This window comes from Echinops telfairi, unplaced genomic scaffold, assembly GCF_000313985.2.
Source record: "Echinops telfairi isolate 266 unplaced genomic scaffold, ASM31398v2 ScPeMD7_23;HRSCAF=83, whole genome shotgun sequence".
In the NCBI taxonomy this organism is placed as follows: Eukaryota; Metazoa; Chordata; class Mammalia; order Afrosoricida; family Tenrecidae; genus Echinops; species Echinops telfairi.
Genome location: NW_022103920.1, coordinates 50,475,276 through 50,488,966, shown reverse-complemented (window position 1 = coordinate 50,488,966; position 13,691 = coordinate 50,475,276). Strand labels below are relative to the sequence as shown.

The 13,691-nt window shown below is 37.7% G+C and overlaps 1 protein-coding gene across 1 annotated transcript in view; it reads left to right on the top strand.

Moving 5' to 3' along the window:
• The first annotated feature begins 2,446 nt into the window (after positions 1-2,446).
• SEMA3A (semaphorin 3A) overlaps positions 2,447-13,691 on the top strand; it is a 382,377-nt gene continuing 371,132 nt past the window's right edge. Inside the window, exon 1 of the mRNA XM_045288865.1 lies at positions 2,447-2,515. The gene's annotated coding sequence lies outside the window, so the exon portion shown is untranslated. The remainder of the gene's footprint in view (positions 2,516-13,691) is intronic.

Here is a 13,691-nt window from a genome sequence, read left to right as displayed (position 1 = left end):
TGATTTTCACATTCGCAGTATAACTATGACTGTGATGTCTGTGCTGAGGCGTGTGACAAAGGCAACTCTGGCTGTGGTAGTTAAAGTTGTGTGTCAACTGACTGTCAGTATACTTGTTCTTATCTAATCATCTAAGTCAGCATTTTCTGCTCGGATGAGGTCATTCTCCATTTTCACATAACACCAATATTGCATAGCAGCCAGATCTGTGTAGCTTAACGATGTCAGTAAATGCGTAGCAACCCTGCAAGGATAGAGGTGACTTACCATAAAGTTAGCAGTTTGAAAAACCAGATGCTCCGGGAGAGAAAGACTGGGCTACCTACTCCCATAAAGAGTTACAGTCCTTTCCAACGTCTCCCTCCACTGACTTTTCTGTTGTCTGTCGGACAGGACAAGATATGACAAAATAATAACTTGTAACTTATCAACGGCTCATGACGGAGCGGGGAGGAAGGGGAAAAAATGAGGACCTGATGCCAGGGTCATAAGTGGAGAGCAAATGTTTTGAGAATGATGAGGGAAGTAAATGTACAAAAGTGCTTTACACAATGATGTATGTATGGCTTGTGATAAGAGTTGTATGAGCCCCTAATAAAACGATTAAAAAATAAAATAAAAGAGGTCTGATGGCCAAACCTTTAAGGCCGGTACAACCTTTGCTCAACAACAACAACAACAAAAACATAAAAATTTTGAAAAAGAGTTACAGTCTAGGAAAATCGCAGGGGCAATTCTACCTTGTCCTATGGATTGCCATGAGTTGACATTGAGTTGATATTGACTTGGTGGCAGTGAGTTTGTTTGTTTGTTTGTTTTCATGCAATGCATGCACATGATCAAGTTAATTCCCCTTTTTTTCAACATGTACATTAACTACCAATAAACACTAAAAAGTTTGGAAATTTTAATAAAACTAAATAAAGTAAAACCACGCACAATCTACTCACTAAATAGTAGTTTATGTATGAGACCCGAACACTTAAAATTCATTATCCTCCTCAGTTTGAAAATAATTGAATTCAATATGTCTTTACATTCTGGGACTCTAGAATTAGTTAAGAAAAATAGCACAGGTAGGTAATTATTTTTACATAATTGCTTTAAGAAATAATTCAATATTTTATAGTGCATGTATCAAAAGGATATACAACATGATGTTGACATTTGACTTTTTTATGAGAATAGATTATTTTTCCATATCTAAATGTAGTATTGATTATTTTCTTACATAAATTCTAAGTTTTAAAATTCCTATTGTACAGTAAAATATTAACACATATATTTGGATAAATATATACATAAGATAATATATAATTTTCAAAGTTGTACATTAAAAATTAAAATTAGAAGGAGTCTTAAGGAAATTAATAATGTAGCACTTCTACATATTTGTGTTATTTTGTGCTTTTATAAGATTACTATTTTCATTAGGGTTAATCAGGACATAGTTAATGAATCTCATATAAAGTTTTCATTTTACTTTGACCAAATTATATACTTAATACAAAAATTGCTATTTTTTGAGTATGTGTATTTTGTTTTCTCTATTATTTTTATTATTTATCCAAATAACAAATATTCTAATATTCTAAAGCAACTTGGTAAGAAAAGTAACATTGTTCAAAATATGTCTTCAATTTCATTTTTGAGATGATTTGATTATTTAAAATGTTTCTACATAAAAAAATAGCTCACAGACATCAGCTCACTTCCGACTCACAGCAACCCCATAGGACAGGCTAGATTTGCCCCTGCTTGTATCTGAAATTGTACATTCTTTACCAGTGAAATCCTTGGTTTTCTCCCTTCTTCTACATGCATATTACAAATTTTAAAAATTAATGAAATGGTATTTTGTTAACATTAAATTTCCTTACTCAATAATAATGGCATGAAACTATTGTTATCCTAGGTTGTCCTCGTAAGCCTGCCAGTATCAGTAGTTAAAAATGTCAGTGACATAGCGTAAGGGACAAATCAATAGAATGGGTTAGTGCTCCTACTAACTCTCCAATAAATCAGTATTTCTTTTAGTAGCGTTAGAGACTAAACACATAATTATTTAGAAGTACCTCAAACCAGTTAGTGCTAATTATCATTTCTTTGGAGGAAGAAGAGTCAAGTATTCATCAGCTCTGGTGCTTTGACTCCCCTGGAACACAAAAAATATGCTTTCTTTTTTTTAAATCATTTTATTGTGGGCTCGTACAACTCTTATCACAATCCAGACATACATCAATTGTGTAAAGCACATTTGTACATTCATTGCCCTCATCCTTCTAATCCTCTTTTCAACCAAAATCATGAGTGCAGGAAGACATTTCTTACTGACTGTTGATTGTGCAGAGTGACTTGTTGAGTGAGATGTATACTGTTGGATGTATATTTCTTCTCATCAGGAGTGATGTGTCTTTGTTCTTCTAGGACACTTGAAGTGTACAGAAACTTCAGTAGCCGGTTGAACTGAATCAATGCACCTCGGGGATTAAGATTTTCTTTTTCCTGAAAGGAGGTAAGATATTTAAAAGATATGTTAATATGTCTTTGTGAAAATTCAAATTCACTCATACTCTATTGAAGTATTTTTTAATTGAGTGGACTTTCTATTTTCTTTCATATACTTCTGTACTCAATTCTGGTTTGTATGTGCAACAAGTTACCACATGTTAAAGGACAAAAAAGTTGGTTGGTAGGTCACGTTGCCAAGTGAAAATATCAAGGGCTGCTTTGCTACTATTTTGCCTTCTTTCTGTTTTCAATCCTCATAGGCAGGAATTAGAATGGATTTGACATGTCTCCAGGGAACTACAGATAGCTCGTGTGTGGGCAAATTGCCATCCCGAAAGATTTTTTTGGCTAGCATGCTCCTTCTACATTTCCTGGACCACATATGGTTGTTATCAACCAGAATTCATTCAAAACCTTGAACGCCAAGCGCAGGGAGAGTCTGTTTTTAACGTGTTGTGCTATCTTAATTTTGACCTAAGATGTGAGACTGAAATATTACCTCTAAAGTCAAGGATGGTTAGGAAATCTCAATGTATACATAAGACTTATCTTAACCCTGTTCAACTATAATTTTTTCTCAGAATGTGTTCTAAAGCTTGAAGTAGGAGGGACATGAGCACTGTTGGGCTTCGCATTTCACTGTGTTCCATATGACTCTTAGAAGAAGTGGGTGGCATGGACTGAATTTAAGTCTGAAGTTAAGTATTTTTACATTTGGATCTTCAATGAGATTAAAATTAAGTTATCCATTTCATTTTCTTAAATCAATTTATTGGGGCTCATAATATTCATCACAATACATAGATCAATTGTGTAAAGCACATCTATGCATTTGTTGCTCTCATCATTCCCAAAATTCGCTTGCCTCTTGGGTTCCCGGAATCAGCTCATTTTCCTTTCCCCCCCTCCCCCTCCCTTCCTCTGCCCCTCTCCCCCATGCACCCTTGATAATTTATAAATTATTATTATATCTTATATTACACTGCCCGGCGTCTCCCTTCACCCACCCCTCTGTTGCCCATCCCCCAGAGAGGAGGTTATATGTAGCTCCCTGTGATCAATTCCCCCTTTCTACACCCCCCTTCCCTCCTGGTATCGCCACTGTCACCCCTGGTCCTGAGTGGTTCATCTGTCCTAGATTTCCTGCGTTTCCAATTCCCATCTGTACCGCTGTGCATCATCTGGTCTAGCCAGGTCTGCAAGGCAGAATTGGGGTCCTGGTAGTTGGGGGGAGGAAGCATTTAAGAACTAGAGGAAGGTTGTGGGTTTCATTTTACTACACAGCTAAGACATTACAAATTTTACTGGGTTTCTTTGGATTGAATTGGATGGTTATTTCTATTTATTTATGTTTAAACATTTTTTTCTTTTGTTATAACTTTTAAGTGTGAAAATAGGTGAAATAGGAAATATTTACATTCTATTTACTACATGAAAACGTTTTTGCACATGCATTTTATATATGATTTTTACCATATCAGATATGGTAAAAATTCTCTGATTTGAGTTACATTTGACCTTGTTCAGGTTGAACCTAAATTAACAGGTGTGTTTAATTTCTTTACAGGGGCTACACATTGGTTAAAAACTTCAAAATTTGACTTTCATTTTTTCACTGTTTCAAAAAATTCATGGAAAAAGTTCATTATCCCCTCATTCAATTTTTCTATGAAATTTTTGAAGCTGTGTGTGTGTGTGTGTGTGTGTGTGTTTCTCCACTGCCATTGAGTCAAGCCGGTTCTGACTCATCATTACCCTATGTAAGGTTACAGAGACTATAAAGCTTTACAGGAGCACGCATAAAATCAAATGCCTCTGCATGATTAATTAAAACAGAAACAAATATCTCTCTAGTATTTTCTGTTTTCGGTCACGTTACTTCTGATGTCAGCAGTCATCCTTTGCTTGCCCATGCTCTTCTCAATCTAGCTTGCGAGTCTGGTAGCTCCCAGTCAGTGTACTCCGGCAACTGTTTGTAAATGATCTTCAGTGAGTCTTTACTTGTGCGTGATCTGGTGGCGTAGGAGTTCAGTGTTGGGCTGCTAAATTCGAGGTGAGCAATTCAAAACCAACAGCCGTTCCTTTGAAGAAAGATAGCGCTTGCTATTTCCGTAAGGAGTTAGTCTCAGAAACCCACAGGAGCAATTTTGCCCGTCACATAGGGTTGCTGTGGTTGGCATCAACTTGATGGCAGTGAGTGGGTGAGGGAGAGAGTGAATGACAGATTTGTTTGGTCGATTTACACCCTTTGTGGGTTCCCTTTCTATGAATGGGCAGAAATGGGGATTGTTTTCAGTCTCAGCCAAGTTGTTTTTCCTCCACATTTCTTGGAATTGAGAAATGAATGTTTTCCGCATACAATCAGGTGCCCTTTTGTTTTTTGTGTTTTTGAAATATTTATTTTGATATTCCCTCAATTCCTGGAGCCTTGGTTTTCACTAATGCCTTCAGCGCATCTTGAAGTTTTTCCTTCGAGACTATTGGTTCTTGATCTTATACGACCTCTTGGAATAGTTCAGTGCCGACGATTTCTTGTTTGTACAGTGACGGCCCAGTTCTTCATTGTCCTGTATTAGTTCATGCACACTCCACATCATGCTACCCTGTTCTTCACTATTGTGATGGAAAACTTGACTTTTTTCTTCATTTCTTTCATCTTGAGGCATGTCAAGCATGTTCTTGCATTTGCATGTTCTAACTCCAGTTCTTGGCACATTTCCTTATACTGCTTCACCTTCTTAGGCTGCCCTTTGGAATTTCTATTAAGCTCGTCTACTTCCTCATTTTTCACACTCATTTGCGTTGTGCGCCATTGATGGACAACTGAGTGTTTTCTGACATCTCCTCTGGTCTTTTCTACCTGTGCTGTTTTTATTTTTACCTTTAGCTTTCTTCATCTGTGATGTCCTTGGTGTCATGCAACAACTCAACTAGTCTTCCATCATTAGTATTCCATGTGCCAAGTCTCTGCTTCACATAGTTTCTAAATGTAAGTGGGACCAACTCAAGGTCATACTTTGGCTCTTTAGGACTTGTGAAAAGTTACTCAGCAACACCTTGAACATGCACAAGTACAATGGATCATTTGTTCTTCAGTAATCTATTGCTTTAGTTCTAGCCGATGTGTGATATTTAGTTTCTCCGTCATCACTTTTCACAGATACAATTGATTTGATTCCTATTTATTCCATTTGGTAAGGTTCATATGTATTGTCACAATTAATTGTGTTGCCAAGAGGTGTTTTGCAATGAATAAGCTGTTAGTTTCACACACTTCTATTATATAATACGTGGGATCACTTCTAAAAGACATGCATTGGGGCCTCAAACAGTTATTGGAAAAATGGAATTAATTATAATATAATTCTTCCACAAATTTTTGAAGCACCTTTGTATATCCAACTACAGAACCTTTTTTGTTTCACATTGCAGTCATCAGATTATCAATGCACCCTGCTTCTAGGTTTGATCAATTATACACTGCATCAAGGTAACAATCTTCAATTTCTTCATCTTTGACATTAGTGATTGATTCATAAATTTGATTATAATCATAATTGATTTTCCTGGTAAGCATATAAAAATTAGCCTATTACTGACACCACTGCACTTCAGGATCTTGCAATTTTATTTTGGATAGTGAGTGCAATGCCATTTCTGTTCAATGTATCTTTCCCAGCATAGTAAACCATATAATGGTCTGATTAAGAAAGGGAACACTAATCCTTTTCAGCTCCTTACTACCTCATCTGTTAATCTTTATGCATTCCATTTCATTGTTTACAACTTCCAACTTTTCTAGACTCATATTGCAAACGTCCCACATTAGATTATTAGCAGACGTTTGCAGTAGTTTCTGCTAATTTTGAGTCACGGCACATAAGCAGATGAGGGTCCTGAAAGCTTTACTGCATCTGCAGCAACCAAGTCAACTCTACTTTGAAGACTGAGCTCTTCCCAAGTCGTATTTTGAGTTCCTTCCAAACGAAGAGGTTTCTATTTGGGCACTCTATCAGACAGCGTTGGCCTTGTCTGTGAGTATACAGGATTTTTTCTAGCCAGTTATTCAGAAGTTGATCACTGTCTTCTCCTTCTCCTGTCTTAATCTGGAAGCACCACTGAAACTTGTACACCAGGGAGGATCTTGCAGTTGGTGTGAGAAGTAGCAGTGGTATAGTTTCCAGAACCACAGCAACACTCAGTACAACGAACAGACAAATGGTGAAACTAAGACACTTTAACTCTTGTACTTCCAACTCAGAGCCTTTTCACACTGATTTATGGGCCTCCATTTGTGGGGGAAAGATGATGCTGTCTGCTCCCATAAAGATTTACAATCGTGGAAACACTATGTAGGGTTGCTATGAGTTGCAACCAACCCAAGGCAGTAGGTGTTGGTTTATGGATTTGCCATCAAAGAAACCATAATGGAGCAATGGGTTAGGCATTGGGCAGCTAAATGCAATGTCAGTGGCTCAAACTCACCAGTTGTTTCGTAGGAGAAAAAATGGGGCTGTCTACTTCTGTAAAGATTCATAGCTTCAGAAATCGTAGAGTAATCTTATTCTGCCCTGTAAAGTCACTATGAGTCAGAATCAACTCAGGCAGTAGGTTTGGCTTTTGATTGGATGACTGTATTTGTAGATAACTTATTTATGTAGTTATTATAGTAAGAATCATTATCTGCCCCTCCCCCCTTGCCTATAATTATTTACTGTTCTCTAACCACTGCTACATTCATGTTTCAATTCGAAACAAAAATTCAAAACCTTGCTAGGTCATAACAGAGGTGCGCATTATCAAAAACGGCTAAGGTAATCAAAGGACCCACTAATTAATAAAATATGTACTGAATGATGAAGACTGATTAAAATATAGATAGAAAAATACATATTACCTAAAAGGAGCTTTGAGAATATGTGTATAAGAATAAAAATAAAATAAGAATTATAACAAGGTTGACAATTGTATGATTTTTCTGTTATAGGATTAGATTCCTTGATTTTTATATGTTCATTAAATAATTATGATCTGACTTTGTAGGGAGGTAGTGTGATATACATGGAAGAAATCATATTCCAATTAGAATAATCATGGATGTTAAACTTGAATTGATGTGTGATCGGGAGAAAATTAATTTGCCTTATTTCATTTTCTCATCTATGTAGTAGTTCTAGCAATGCCTTTTATTTTACTAGCTTGTCCTTTTTAAAAACTTTTGAAATTACTTATGATTTTTTATAAAATTTCATTTTTAAATCACTTAAAGGTTTCTCTTTTATATGATTACTTGTCATACTACATACTATCAATCTTATCTTTCCAAGATAATTCTCCACTTTTACCTAGGTTATTTAACTCATTTTATTTGTTAGATTGAAAGCCTTTTGACTTTAAAAGCATTTTGTTTTCTTTTTGTGTTTCCCCTTTACTTAACCATGCAATCGGCTTAAAGCAGTGGAAAATAATTATTTAGTGAATGAAGGAAAGAATGAATAGCAATCTCTTTATAGAGGAATGGTGCTAGTGTATTTAACTGAGTTAAAACAAAAGCTATTTAAAATTTTCACATTTCTCTAAAGGATGTCAGTTTTTAATAAACTAAATACTATTTTGCTCAATAAAGTTATTTTCCCTTAATCTGTTTACCTATTTGTTATTTAATTTTGATTTTATAGTAAAAGTGTATAGCACATTTATATTTCAATATGTTTATAACTACTTGAAAGATTTTTCAAGGAAGATGAATATCTTTTCTATTTCAAAGTATTTTCTAGCCACTTTTTTAATGTAAAAGAGAACACAGGTCAACCAGGTGTTCTAAAAAAGCTATAGTGGAATTGAGCTCACAACCAGCTTTAGTAGCATGCACACTTAGTGGTCTGGGAAACTTCCAAATTTTCACCTAAACCCTTCAGCTCAGACAATAGTGCCATCAGCATCCTAGCAATGCGGAGTGGCTTGGGGTCAGTACTGAGAGAATCTAGCGCACATGCTGACGCTGTGCAATCAAAGAGGGCGGGGCTGCATGGCTGCAAGCAGGGGTAGAATATCCTTCATCTTTTTGAAGTTCTTCCTTGTGCATATTTACACAAATTAAAGCTCAGACTTAAGCTGAATAGTTAATCTTTTATTGCTGGCTAAGAATTCTTCTTTGCTCAAACTGTACTTTTAAAAAAAAGGCTTCTTTGATGATCTGTGTTAAATGTTATTATGTTCACAGAATTTGAGAGCTTTAAGGGATTTAGGAGATTACTTAATTGTTTATAAGGAAACCGAGGATTGGAACCTGTAACACAAGCTTTAGAGACCAAGAATGCTTGACAAACTCAAGCTGCTTTTTTCATGGCAATAGACTTTCTTCCTCATACATGTCAGGATTATTTATTGACAATTTCTGGCTTTTGATTAGCATTGTCATCAACAGCATTGTATATTTGCTTGGACAAAATAAAGAGTTGTCATCTCCCACCTCCACAAAGGAAATTCTGTAAATGGATAAAAATAACAGAGCAAGGCATATTTAGACAAAACACAGACCCAGAGATAATACAACCTCAGGGAGCCACTCACTGTATTTGGGAAATTGAATTTGATGGTTAGCTAAATATTTTTGGGTGCAGGTTCTCTTTAACTTTATCTCTATAATTTCTAGAGACGCCTACCATTTTATTAGCTGGACCAATTCCATGCTTTTTCTTTTCTTTTATGACATTATTGTACAATAATTTAGGTTAAATAAAATACATATATATTTTCACTATTCAATTCTATGAATTTGGCAGTGGTATATGTGCTGAAACAACCAGCACAACAAAGATATTATGTATTAACTCAAAATGGATGTAATAATATAATATACATACAAGGCTAAGTTAAAAAATATTGTTTTTGGTGCTTGACTTCCAATATTTGTGTTCATAATAAATAAAATATAGTTAAACATGTATGTGCAATCAGTGAATGGCTGTAGGAAAATATGCTCTGTAAGACTGGTCTTAGTCTCAATAGGTTGCATTACAAAATGTTCAACAGAAACAATGGCTTCTAAGGGCATCTTCTGGGCTAATTAAAGTCAAGGCAGAAAGGTCAGCTCAGAAGGTTATGATAACTGTTAAAGACATTACAAAGTGGTCATCTTGAATTTTTCTAGGGCTATAGGAAAATTATGGCACATTATGATGAAGCAACTTTAAGAACATGAAAAATTCATTGATAAGATGTCCAGGAGAAATTGTAGGGAGACATTTTTTCATCATGATAATTCAGTTCTTCAAGGGTAAGTGGGACTGCAATACGCATGTTTTGTTAGGAAAACTTTCCTGATCTTGCCCAGTCAGGTTTATTTTTGTTCCACAAATTTAGAGACCATTTTTTTAAAGTATGGTTTGGATTCCTCGAGTGTTATTGATTGGCTCTTAGTATGCTGCCTCCTTAGCATTGTGGCATAGCTATTAGTGGTGTGTGAATGATCGGATTGTACAAAGGTGGTTGGCCCTGTTTAGCTATCATAAGAGTCGGGTTACATACAGTGATGAAATGGGAAACGGGGGAGAGAGGTAAGTAAGAGAAATTGGGACTAGAAGAGAGAGAACACATGTCTGTATATTTTGGATAGGCAGGGTAACCAATCCCGAGGAGAAAACAACGGGGTGACAACTCTGGGGGGACATGGGAGAGAAGGGGATGGGAGAAAGGGAGGGGGAACCAACAAACCTAGGGACGGAGGAACAATTAGAGATCTAAAATCGATGGGGAGAAGGGCGTAGAATGCCTGATGGGGCTTGATCAAGTGCCATGTAGCCGACCAAAAGTACTGAGAGTCAAATGGAGTTCGAACATGATAGCAGGGTAGGAGGAAAGTAAAAAGAAATAGAGGAAAGAACTAGGAGGCCAAAGTCATTAATAGAGGTAAAAATATGGGCATGCATATATATATATATATATATATATATATATATATATACACATAATGATAGGGATATAGGTTTATGTATATTTACACGTTAAGTATTAAGGTAGCAGACAGGCATTGGGTCTGTATTCAAGTACTTCCTCAATCCAAGAACACTTTGTTCTAATAATAGGTCATTCTGTGACGCTCACCTTCCCAACACAATCGCTGAAGTTAAAATGGGTCCATAAGCAAATGTGGGTGAAGAAAGCTAATGGTGCCTGGCTGTGTAAACATATAGCATCTGGGGTCTTAAAGGCTTCAAGGTAAACAAGCGGCCATCTAGCAGGGAAGCAAAAAAGTCCACATGGAGGAAGCATACCAGCCTGTGTGATCAAGAAGTGTCAACAGGATCAAGTACCAGGCATCAGAAGACCCAAAACAAACAAATATACTGATGCAAATGATGGGGCTAAGGGTGGAGAGCCAAAGCCCATCTGCAGACAATTGGACATTCCCTCACAGAAGGGTCGCAAGGAAAGAGTGAGACAGCCAGGGTACAACACAGCACTGAGGAAACATACAACATTCCTCTAGTTTTTCAATGCTTCCTCCCCTCCACTATCATGACCCCAGTTCTACGTTACAAACCTGGCTATACTGGAGCATGTACACTGGTACAGATAAGAGCTCTCAACACATGGAATCCAGGACAGATAAAGCCATAGGAACAGTAATGGGAGTATCAATGCCATGAGGGTAGGGGGAAGGTGGGAGGAGAAAGGGGAGATACGGGGAACAAACTATAATGATCGACATATAACACCCCCATCCCCACCCCTGGAGGGTGAACAACAGAACCATGGGCAAAGGGAGACAGCGGATGGTGTAAGATATGAAAATAATAATTTATAATTTAACGGATCTATGAGGATGGGAGATTGGGGAGAGAGGAAAAAAGAAAAGCTGACACCAAAGGCTCAAGCAGAAAGAAAATGCTTTGGAAATGATGATGGCAACGTATGGACAAATGGGTTTGATACAATTGAGGTATGGATTGTTCCAAGAGCTGTAAGAGCTCCCAATAAAATGATTTATTAATAAAAAAAAAATAATAATAGGTCATCTGGGTAGGCCAACAGATTTGTAAATAATGGGAAAATGTATTTTAAGATATGTATTAATGAGAGTTCATAGTTTTTATAAGAAAAAATAATTAGAGCCAAAAGTGATAATAAGTCAGCAAAGATAATAGTGTCAGCACATATTCCTACCAAAAAAGAAGATGTATGTATATGTATGTTGATGAGACGTATGATTAAAGAAGAGTGGGAAAATAATGAAGAAAGGAGATGAGGAAGAAGGTAAAAAGAGAAAGAGTAAAGGATAAAAATAAGTACAAACGTGTAGAGAAGAGGAGAGATCAAAGAAAAGAAAGGCTGGCGTGTGGGTTGGGTGTGGATACTGGAGTTCCGTTGCTATGGTAGCATTAATGTGGTCAAGTCTGTGCACTCAAAGGAAACAAGGGGGAAAAAATCTCTTTTTCAGGTGTATGTGCCTGAATCTATAGACCTGAATGGTTTTTATTTTTCCTGTAGGGAATGTATTCTCAGGAAGTTGGGGTCATACCAGAACAAGGAAGTTGGAAAGAACTAGAGAAAAAAAAAAAAAGAATGCAAGTGTTATCTAGAACAAAAGTACAAAAAGGAAAAAAATAATACAACATAAAAAAATAAAATGGCCTTGCGAGTAGGGATTTCTGCTCCTTTTACCAAAAGAGTGTTTTGGGGTCCATGCTTGTGGGGACCAGCCTCCACACCAAATGGATCCGAAAACGAGGTTGTGTAATTGAAGGGCAGATTAAGGAAGCATCAGACAAGCCCTGCAAAGACTAACCTCTTTCATGAAAACCGAGACCAGAGAGAGGGTGAGTGTGTTCTCTTAATACGCAAGCCACATCATACACACGCATAACATAAAGGGGTTATATTAGAGGCATGCACGTCACAGGAAGGGGTCAAACTAGGGTTATATAGGTAACAGGAAGGTACATACTTAACAAGATGGGTGGGTGCTAGAGTTAAGTTCATGGCCTAACCTTGGCTGACTCTCAGCTGGCTTGACCGTCAGTGTCCCTGAACTCTTTCCAGGGGAACAATCTACGATCCTTATCAGAAGGAAGTGGATTGCAGACAACCTTCAGGCAGATAGCCTGGAAGCAGTTAATCTTCAAGCTCATAGTAGCAACCATGTTCTTGCAAGCAGCTTCTTACAATTGGCATCATTGCGGGGGACATCGTGGGGAACAACTTTTATGTAGGAGAAGGTGACTGGGCTGCATCTCCAGATCAAGAGTGGGAAGACCTTCCTCCAGCAGGATCTGCCTCCCAGGCTCCTTAAAGATGAGCATCGAGAATTTGCCCACCTACACTCTCTTCTCAGTCCTCAGTTTCCAAAAGATGCTTGTGCCACCTGGGGAAGGTAGGGGCCTCATGGGGAGGGAGGGTTCCAGAAAGAAAGCAAGAAAGAAGAAAACCATAGTGGTGAAAAATGTACCTTATGTCCTAAGAATGTCTGCACCTAGTGACCCATAAGGTCTGCTTTCTCTGCAGTGACCTCAGGGGCCAGAGAGAAGTTTGGCTGGCAGGGTTGTGCCAGGGGCTGGGGAAAATAGACTATGCCAAGGAGGTGTGGGCACATAGAAGTGGCTCCTGCTGCTAGCCAATTATAAAGGGGCATCAGGTGTTGCTACTTTCCCACTTTAAGGAACTTGGATCCACTTAGCTGTGAAGTTGATTTTCTCAGGGCCAGCAGACCCAGATTGCCCTCCTACTTGAACTTCTCCAGTGGTTGTTAAAAACAACTCTCCATGCTTGTCCCCAAGCTCACTTTCTTTTCCCCCCCAGCTTTTTGAAAAAATTATTTTATTGGGGGCTCATACAATTCTCATCACAGTCCATCCATCCATCCATTGTGTCAAGCACATATGTACATTCACTGCCCTTATCATTCTCAAAAGACTTGCCCTCCACCTCAGCCCTTAATATCAGTTGCTAATTCCCCCCCTCCCTCTTCACACCCCCTCCCTCATGAATCCTTCATAATTCAAAACTTTTTATAGTTTTGTCATGAGTTACACTATCCAAAGTCTCCCCCCACCCTCTTCTCTGCTGTCCCTCCCTTCCCACCCCACATTCCCTTCACCCTCCAGGCCTCGCCCCTTTCACCACTGGTTCTGAAGGAGTCATCTGTCCTGGATTCCCTGTGTTTCCAGTTGCTATCTGTA